Below are 9,095 nucleotides of genomic sequence, written 5' to 3'. Positions count from 1 at the left end.
CTTTCTTTGTTTGGTTTTGATTCTTTTACTAGGAATCTGTTTGGGTATACTGAGCCCAAAGGGTCTCCCAGTTGGTCGTCCTCGGCCCTGATCTTTGACTGGTACCAGTTGTGGACGTCCGACCAGGTTACCGCCGGATATTCGATCAGGTTCTGCTTTAGCAATTTCGAGGCCACCGAGCTTCGTTTGTTCAGGCCTTGGGTAAGGCTTGTACTTCCCAGTCATCGGAGACTGGCGGCAGCTCCATCCGTTCTATCTGGAAGTGGGACACAAATTCTCGCAACATCTCATTCTCTCTCTGCTTAATTTTGAAAATGTTAGACTTCCTCGTTGCTACCTTGATAGCTCCAGCATGTGCCTTTATGAAGGAGTCTGCCAACATGGAAAATGAATCTATGGAGTTGGAAGCCAAGTTGTGATACCACATCATGGCCCCCTTCGAAAGTGTTTCTCCAAATTTTTTCAGCAATACGGACTCAATCTCGTCATTCTTTATATCGTTACCTTTTACTGTGCAAGTATTGGCAGTAACGTGTTCGTTGGGGTCGGTGGTACCATTGTACTTAGGGAGTTCCGGCATTCTAAACTTTTTAGGAATGGGCTTTGGGGCCGCTTCCTCTGGGAACGACCTCTGTATGAACTTCTTTGAATCCAAACCTTTCAGGACCGGGGGTGCTCTCGGGATTTGATCCACCCTAGAGTTGTAGGTCTCGACCTTTTTATCATTGGCTGCAATCATCTTCTCACCTGACTCGATCCTTTTGGTGAGGTCCTCGAGCATCTTCACTATGGCGGGGTCAGCCACTGACCCGTTATTGCTTGATCTTTCGGGTACTTGCTCGGCAGGGGGAGCTGTCTCTGGTGCCGCTGCGCTGGGAGTTCTTGAATGGATTTTCAACTAGGCAATGGCCAGCTGCTGTGCCTGCAACATTTCAAAAATAACATGAAGATTAACTTCCTGTTCTTCTCGGGCCGGGGTTTTTTGACCTTCCTGTCGGTCGGTGTGTCGTATGCTCTTGTTGGTGTGAGAAGTTTTGTCAACTTGCTGTGCGTCCTGTGAGCCCGCGTCCGCTAGAATTGGTCCGAGCGCGTTATCTGCATTTTGTAGTGGTGCTCCGACGACCGAGACAACAACGCCATTTTCCTCGTGATTCTCGAGGTTGTCGTTCCCGACTCCGTTTACCGAGACAGACATTTTGACCTGAAATCAAAGGATCTTGGACAAGAAAAAGTGTGAAAGATAATGTGCGTTTGTGTAACGAAACTAGAAAGAAAATAATCACTATTATTTTTAGCCCCACGGTGGGCGCCAAACTGTTTACCATGAAAATGGTAACAATAGTTAAATTTGTAAATCGGATTCTAAAAATATGTGATCTATTCCCGAGCTAGTTGTTAGAGTAGTTGATGCTGATAATATGGAGTTTGAAAATTAAGTACGAGCTAAAACGAGATAATAATCAAACCGATGGGTCTGCTACCCGGATACAGGTCCAGTCGATGAAGGACCTTGGGGTCGATGTCAGGATCGAGCTCGAGCTATTGGGGATAGTCGGGGATGGAATAACAGTTGAAGATAAACAAGGCTCTTTATGGCCACTATTAAGGCATATGTTGAAGAACAAGTAAGAAAGCGATGGATATTAAGGTAACTTCGAGCCAGTATTAAGTGGTAAACAAAGAACATGCAAGAAGACAACAAAGCTAAATGACTTCGAGCCAGTGAGGGCAAGCGAGTTAGAGAGGAGAAAGAGAGAGAAGATATTATTGCACTTTTAGTAGAATGGTTGGAGCTCTGCCCTTATAAGGTGTTAGCGACTCCCCTTTATAGAAAGGGGAAGTCCAATCTTCGTACAAAATACGTTGCGTGATACAAGAAATAGGATGGGACAACTGGCTAGCTTCGTGATACGTGCATGGGCTGATGCTGAACCGCTTGAGTAGTCCTGATCGACCCCGGGTGCATTCCTCGAGAGATCCCTGCATTTGCTGAGGCTTTGGCCGACATAATCCTTGGTAGGGTACCACCCGATCTCGAGGGAAGTGACTGGCTCGAGATCCCGGGCTTTCGGGGTCACCCTTCGAGGTATTCAATCGAGGATAAATCGGTCTCCTAGATTTCACCGTATACAATATCATTCACTGACACAAAAAGGAGTTGCTCATCGGGAAATGAATCATTGATCTCTAGGCCATCACGAGGCCTCCCCTCCTCCTCCAAGCGGGACAAATGGTCCGCCACTTGGTTTTCACAACCCTTCCGGTCCATAATCTCCAAATCAAACTCTTGAAACAAGACCCATCGCATCAGCCTAGCTTTGGAATCCTTCTTCGTCATCAAGTACCGGAGTGCGGCATGATCGGTATGCACTATGACTTTGGCGCCCATGAGATACGACCAAAAATTTTCCATTTCGAACACAATAGCCTAAAGCTCTTTTTCAGTCACCATGTCGTTTACTGGAGCATCATTCATTGTCTTGCTCGCGTAGTACACCAGATGAAATATTTTATTCACTCTTTGACCCAAAACCTCCCCAACCGCAACATCACTCGCGTCACACATAAGCTCGAAAGGCAAGCTCCAATTGGGTGCGGTAATAATAGGAGTGGTGGTCAACTTGTGCTTAAGAAGTTCGAAAGCTTGCATACACCCCTCATTGAACACGAACTTGGCATCCTTTTCCAAAAGTTTTCACAAAGGATTAACTACCTTAGAAAAATCCTTGATAAATCTCGGGTAGAACCCCGCATGCCCAAGAAAACTTCTAACCCCTTGACAGAAGTAGGGGGAGGGAGCCTTGAAATCACATCAATTTTAGCTTTGTCCACCTCGATACCATGCTTTGAAATTTTATGGCCAAGGACTATGTCCTCCTCAACCATGACGTGGCATTTTTCCCAACTGAGCACAAGATTGGTTTCTTCACACCGGGCCAACACCCTATCAAGATTTTTCAAGCGTTCATCAAACGAGTCTCCCACAACACTGAAGTTGTCCATGAACACCTCCAAAATATCTTCCACCATGTTGGTGAATATGGCCATCATACACCGCTGGAATGTAGCCGGTGCATTATACAACCAAAATGGAATCCTAGAAAAGGCAAAGGTACAATATGTGCAAGTGAAGGTGGTCTTCTCCTGATCTTCCAAAGCAATCAAAATTTGGTTGTACCCAGAATACCCATCCAAGAAACAGTAGAAGGCATGCCCAGCAAGTCTGTCCAGCATCTGGTCAAGAAAAGGCAATGGAAAGTGATCCTTGTGGGTCACTTTGTTCAACTTGCGGTAATCCATGCACACCCTCCATTCGGTGACTGTCCTTATAGGGATTAGCTCATTTTTTTGCATTGGTAACCATGGTCATACCAGCCTTCTTCGGCACACATTGCACCAGCGAAGTCTAAGAACTATCAGAGATGGAGTACACAACCCCGACATCCAACCACTTGATCACCTCCTTTTTCACAACTTCTTGCATTGCCTCGTTCAACCTCCTTTTATTTTCCAAGGAGTGTTTTTCATCATCTTCAAGAATAATCTTATGCATACAAAAGGCGGGGCTTATCCCCCGAATATCAGCTAAAGTCCATTCAATTTCCTTCTTCCATTTTTGGAGCACCGCCAATGTGGAATCTACCTACATGTTATTAAGACAAGAGGAAAGAATAACCGACAAAGTTGAACTAGGGCCTAAGAATTCATACTTGAGGTGTGGAGGCAACAACTTCAACTCCAACACGGGAGGTTCCTCAATTGAGGGCTTTGTTGGTGAAGTCTTCCTATTCTCAAGATCCAAAGATAGTTTTCGAGGCTCATAAGAGTAAGAGCCCATTCCATGTAAAGCATTAACACATTCCACCCGACCTTCATCCTCATTCGTATCAAGATTCAACAAAACCGCCTCTAGAGGGTTCTCCACATTGATCATTGCACTAGTATCATCAATTATCACTACCGTGACAAGATCCACAAATGAGCACACTTCAGTAAAATTGGGCTGCTTCATTGACTTACATACATGAAAGACCACTTTTTCATCACCCACTCGGAAAGTGAGTTCCCCTGCTTCCACATCAACTAAGGCCTTCCCCGTTGCAAGTAAAGGTCTTCCCAAGATTATAGGCACCTCAAAATCGACTTCGCAGTCAAGAATCACAAAATCAGCCGGCAAGATAAATTTGTCCACCCAGACAAGAACATCATCAATTATACCCAATGGCCTTTTCATTGTTCTATCCGCCATTTGCAATCTCATAGAAGTCGGCCTCGATTTCCTAATATCCAAAGTCTTAAAAAATGAGTAGGGCATCAAGTTGATACTTGCCCCCAAATCACATAGAGCTTTTACAAAGTCTGCACTTCCAATGGTGCAAGGAATGGTGAAAGCATTGGGGTCTTCTAGCTTCAGAGCCATAGAGTGCACTAATTGCTCTAACTTGGTGAGTCATCTTGATAGTTTCACAATTCATGGATCGTTTCTTAGTCACCAAGTCTTTCATGAATTTAGCATAACCCGACATTTGCTCTAGAGCCTCCACTAAAGGCACATTAATGGATAAGCTCTTTATCATGTCAATAAATTTCTTAAACTGATTCTTATTTTTCTTCTTCGCGAGCCTTTAAGGATAAGGTGGAGGTGGCCTTGGCAAAGGAGCCTTGGCTTTAGGCACAACCGTTTCCGACATGTCTGTTACGTGTTCCCTAGACGAGTTCACGTCATTCTAAGTTTCCACCTCTTGATCTTGAATATCAATCCTCATTCACGTTTTCATCAATCACATTCTCAACCACCAAAGGGATCTCATTCTCTTGCAACTCAACTTCATCACTCAAAATTTCTTGTTGTTTGGAGGCATTCACTTCACCGCCTCATCCATTCCTTGTAGTTACCGCCATTACATGCCCAAAATTATTCCCACCATTCGGGTTGACTACCATATCACTAGGTAGAGCCCTCTTAGGGCGAGTATTCAAGGATTGTGAGATTTGACCTAATTGAACCTCCAAGTTTATGATTGAAGTATTGTGGGAGGCCAACTGGGCATCCGAGTCAGCATTCTTCTTCATCATCTGTTCAAGGATCATTTCAATTCTCCCCATTTCTTGGTTCGATGAACTAGGACCTTGGGATGGAAATAGGGGTGGATTGTTGGGTTGTTGATACACGGGGGGCCTTTGAAAGCCTTGCCCCTGATTTCCTTGGTTTCCATTGTTCCAACCACCCTGATTGTTGTTTCCACCCTAATTGTTGTTGTTGGCATTCCAATTACCCTGATTGTTCTGATTATTGCTCTGGTTGCCCCAATTTGAATTTTGGTTGTTGTTCCCCTAATTTCCATTCCCTTGTTTTTGTTGATTTCCCCAATTGCCTTGGGGTCTCCATTGTTGCTGGTTAGAAGAATTGCCCCTTTGGCCTTGATAATTATTCACGTATTGCACTTCTTCATTCTTCTCATCATAACCATCATCTTGGAACCCACCAGTATCTTGGTCAAATTGATCCGAACTCCCTTGGTTCTGTTGGCTTCTTTTCCTTCTTTTGTAAACTAGCATGTTGACACCCTCCATAGCATTTACTTGTCGAGGAGTTTGAACCTGCTGTAATTGTGCCTTTGCTAGATGGTTCATAGTGGTTGTCAGTTCTGCTATTGCCTGCCCATGATCATGAAGCTCTTTGTGCAAGTGAATGACCGTGGGGTCACCTTGTGGCACATTGGCTATACTTTGACAAGTGGAGGACGTGTCATCCATCTCATCCAATATTGCATTAGCCTCATCATACGATGTGTTCATGAAATTGCCCCCGGTGAGTTGGTGCAGTATGCACTGGTTTGTTGTGTTGATGCCCTGGTAGAATGTCTGTTGTATCATTGCCTCAGTCATATCATTATTGGGACATTCCTTAACCATGGTCCGGTATCTCTTCCATATCTCATGCTATACTTCGTTGGGCTCCTGTTTGAAAGATAAGATTTCATCCCTCATAGTTGCCATGTGCCCAGCGAGAAAAACTTCGCAATGAATTTATTCGCCAACTCATCCCAAGTAGTGATGGAATGGTTGGGAAGCCGTTCAAGCCAGTCAAAAGCCTTCCCCCGTAATGAAAAAGGGAATAGTCTCAACCGAAGTGCATCCTCGGACACATTTGTTTGCTTGCTCCCCCAACAGGTATCCACGAAACCCTTAAGGTGCTTGTAAGCATTCTGATGGGGAGTACCTGTAAAATACCCTTGCTGCTCCAACAAGGTCAACATCACATTTGTAATTTGAAAATTGCCCACCTGGATCCGGGGTGGGACAATTGCACTAGTATATCCTTGGTTGGGAAGCACCCGAGGAGCCACTCTTGGAGGTGGCGGGGGAGGGTCTGGAACATTATCATTGGCCTGACGGCCTCTCCTTTATCCTTGAGGTACTAGAGGCACCTCATTATCTCAGTTATCATCAACCTCCTCCCCCGGGATCACGTTTCCAAGAAGGTCATTGTTGTTGTTGTTTGCTGCCATTTTTATACCTAAATTGGCATCACACACAAATTAGTATCACAGAAGGAAAGAAAAACAATACACAAAACTATTTAGATAGATAGCCAAAACCATTAGCTCCCCGCAACAACGATAAAAAGTGATCGAGTCCAACTCTACACCACTACGAAGTGGCAAGAGCGGTCGATGAAGCTTTTACCCGAGATGGTCGGGATCGAATATACATGGAGCTAGATTCTTTGGGAGTTGGATTCCTATCTAAACTAGCAGTGCATATGCTCATAATTACACTTCCAATCATAATTGTTCGTTTATTTCTTCTAATATTAGACTATTGAGATGCTAAATTAAACTAAGAGTAAATGCTTGTAAGGTTTTCTAAATGGATAACAGGGCACTAGGGAAGTGACTTTCTCCTAGGTGAATACTTGACGGGTTCTAAAGCTCACGGCAAAGATGTTAAGTTGGGGATTGCGATATAACCAATGCGTGAAACTACTCACTCTATACCTCTTGGTAGCTTGAGTGACTTTGCCGTAATTGACTTTCTCAAGATCATTTGGGTGTCAAGATTTGTGCAAGAAATATAGGTTCAAGTTGGGTATTACTATCTCTAGGTTTAACCCTTTAATTAGGGCTATCAATCTCTTGAATACACTCCAATTCCTTGTTGGACTAGTTTTCCTAGACTCAAACTCTCTTTTTCAAGAAGAGCCCAAGTCAAAAAGGCAAAAATTAGTGTTTGCAACCACTAATTCAACATAGAAACCACAAATCAGTCGAAATATCAACCACCCATAAACATCTAAGCATTAAAACACAAGACCCATCAAATACCCACACTAGGGTTGAGCCACAACCTTAGCTAATGGGTCTAACTACTCATAATAATGGAAGAAAACATATAATTAGATGAAGAATAACCCATATAATATGTTTACAAGCTAAGAATTAAAGATTCAATGATAAACTAGCCACAAAATTACTCAAAATAGGTCTAAAACGGACTTCACGTGCTCATCTACGAATTGGATAACCTAAAAATCTGAAAAAGAAGTATTTATACACGGCCAAATTTTTGGACAAAAATACCCCTGACAGAGGTACCGTAGACCGCGGAAAATGCACCGCGGCCACGGTGAGACTTTTTAGCTTCATTTTTCAGGCTCTGAATCTGGCCAACGCGGATCGCATAAAATGCTCTGCGACCGTGGTGGCTTCACTACGATTCATACAAAATGGACTGCGGCCGCAGTGGCTTCCAATCTTCTAAACTCCCAGCTCTCTGAATCTCTTCTTCGTAGACCGCATAAAATAGATTGCGACCGTGGTGAGGCTACTACGGCCGCGAACAATCTGCCACGGACCATAGTGCTTGAGCTTCCAAAATTTGCACCTTTCTGAATCTCCTCACTGCGGATCAAACTAAATGGATTGCGGTCGCGGTGGGTCTGTTGCAGCTGAAGTAGATTTTATGCTGCAACAGTGCTTTGACTTGTTCTTGGTACTTGTGTAGGTTTCACTCCTTTTGAGTTGGTTTTGACCTCTTGTCACTTTCTTGACCAAACCCTGCAAACAAGTACAACATGTAAGCCTTTGGGACTATTTGTATACATTTTTAATCAAAACTCAATTCAAAAGGAGTATAAAATGAACTAGAATTTCTAGTTATCAACTGCCCCTTTCTAGCCATTGAACAGCATGCCGGAGTTTCTCTTTTTCTTGTATTTGTCTACTCTATTTCAGATAGTAGGATAGTCATCTTTTGTATATTCTACTAGTTTCCCACACACTTGTGATACTAGATCTTGGCACATATTAGTAGACTTGATTTCTGGGGTTGTATTCCTGTAATTATGATTTCTTTTAGTTGTTTCAGTTTCAATTGCCTAAAAATCCGTTATTTATCGAATTTTTTAAATTTAAGTTAAGTTAGATATTAGGATTGTTTAATAAAATATACGGGAACTCACTAGTTGATCAGTGTTGGCTTGCCTAACAACGGTGTTCCATAGGGTGTTAGGAAACTACTCTTTATTCATCTTCTATCGTGCAGTTGATGGTATACTAAATTTCCTTCTTCTATTCTCTCACAGATGGTGAGGACGCATATGGATGACGTTTCAGACTTGGGAGGAGTTGCTCCCCCCATTGCTAGAGGCCGAGGCAGAGGCCGGAGGAGGGCACCAGCCTGAGTTAGGGGATAAGGGCGTCCTAGAGCTTCCCTACTTGCACCACCAGTGGATACTGTAGATGATCTTGTTATTGAGGAGAAAGGTGAGGTGCCCACAGAAGAGGCATCCCCAATACATTTCATGATGGCACCGGGCTTTCAGGAGGTCATGGGCCGTATGCCACAGTTCATGGATTCTATGACCCAGGCTGGTTTATTTCTAGCAGACCCAGGCATATGTCAGGCGGTAAGGGAGCACATACCCCTACTGCTCAAGCTCCTGGGCATGCAGCCGTAGTGTATCAGACTCCAGGCACACTACCCGTGGATGGGGTCCATCAAGTTGCAGTAGTGGAACCTGAGCCTAGACCAACTGCGGACGGCAATCTATAGAAGTTATTGGACAGATGGACTAGGCTACACCATTCTGT

Source organism: Nicotiana sylvestris, chromosome 12 (genome assembly GCF_000393655.2).
Source record: "Nicotiana sylvestris chromosome 12, ASM39365v2, whole genome shotgun sequence".
NCBI classification, from domain to species: Eukaryota; Viridiplantae; Streptophyta; class Magnoliopsida; order Solanales; family Solanaceae; genus Nicotiana; species Nicotiana sylvestris.
Note: the sequence above shows the minus strand (reverse complement) of the source record.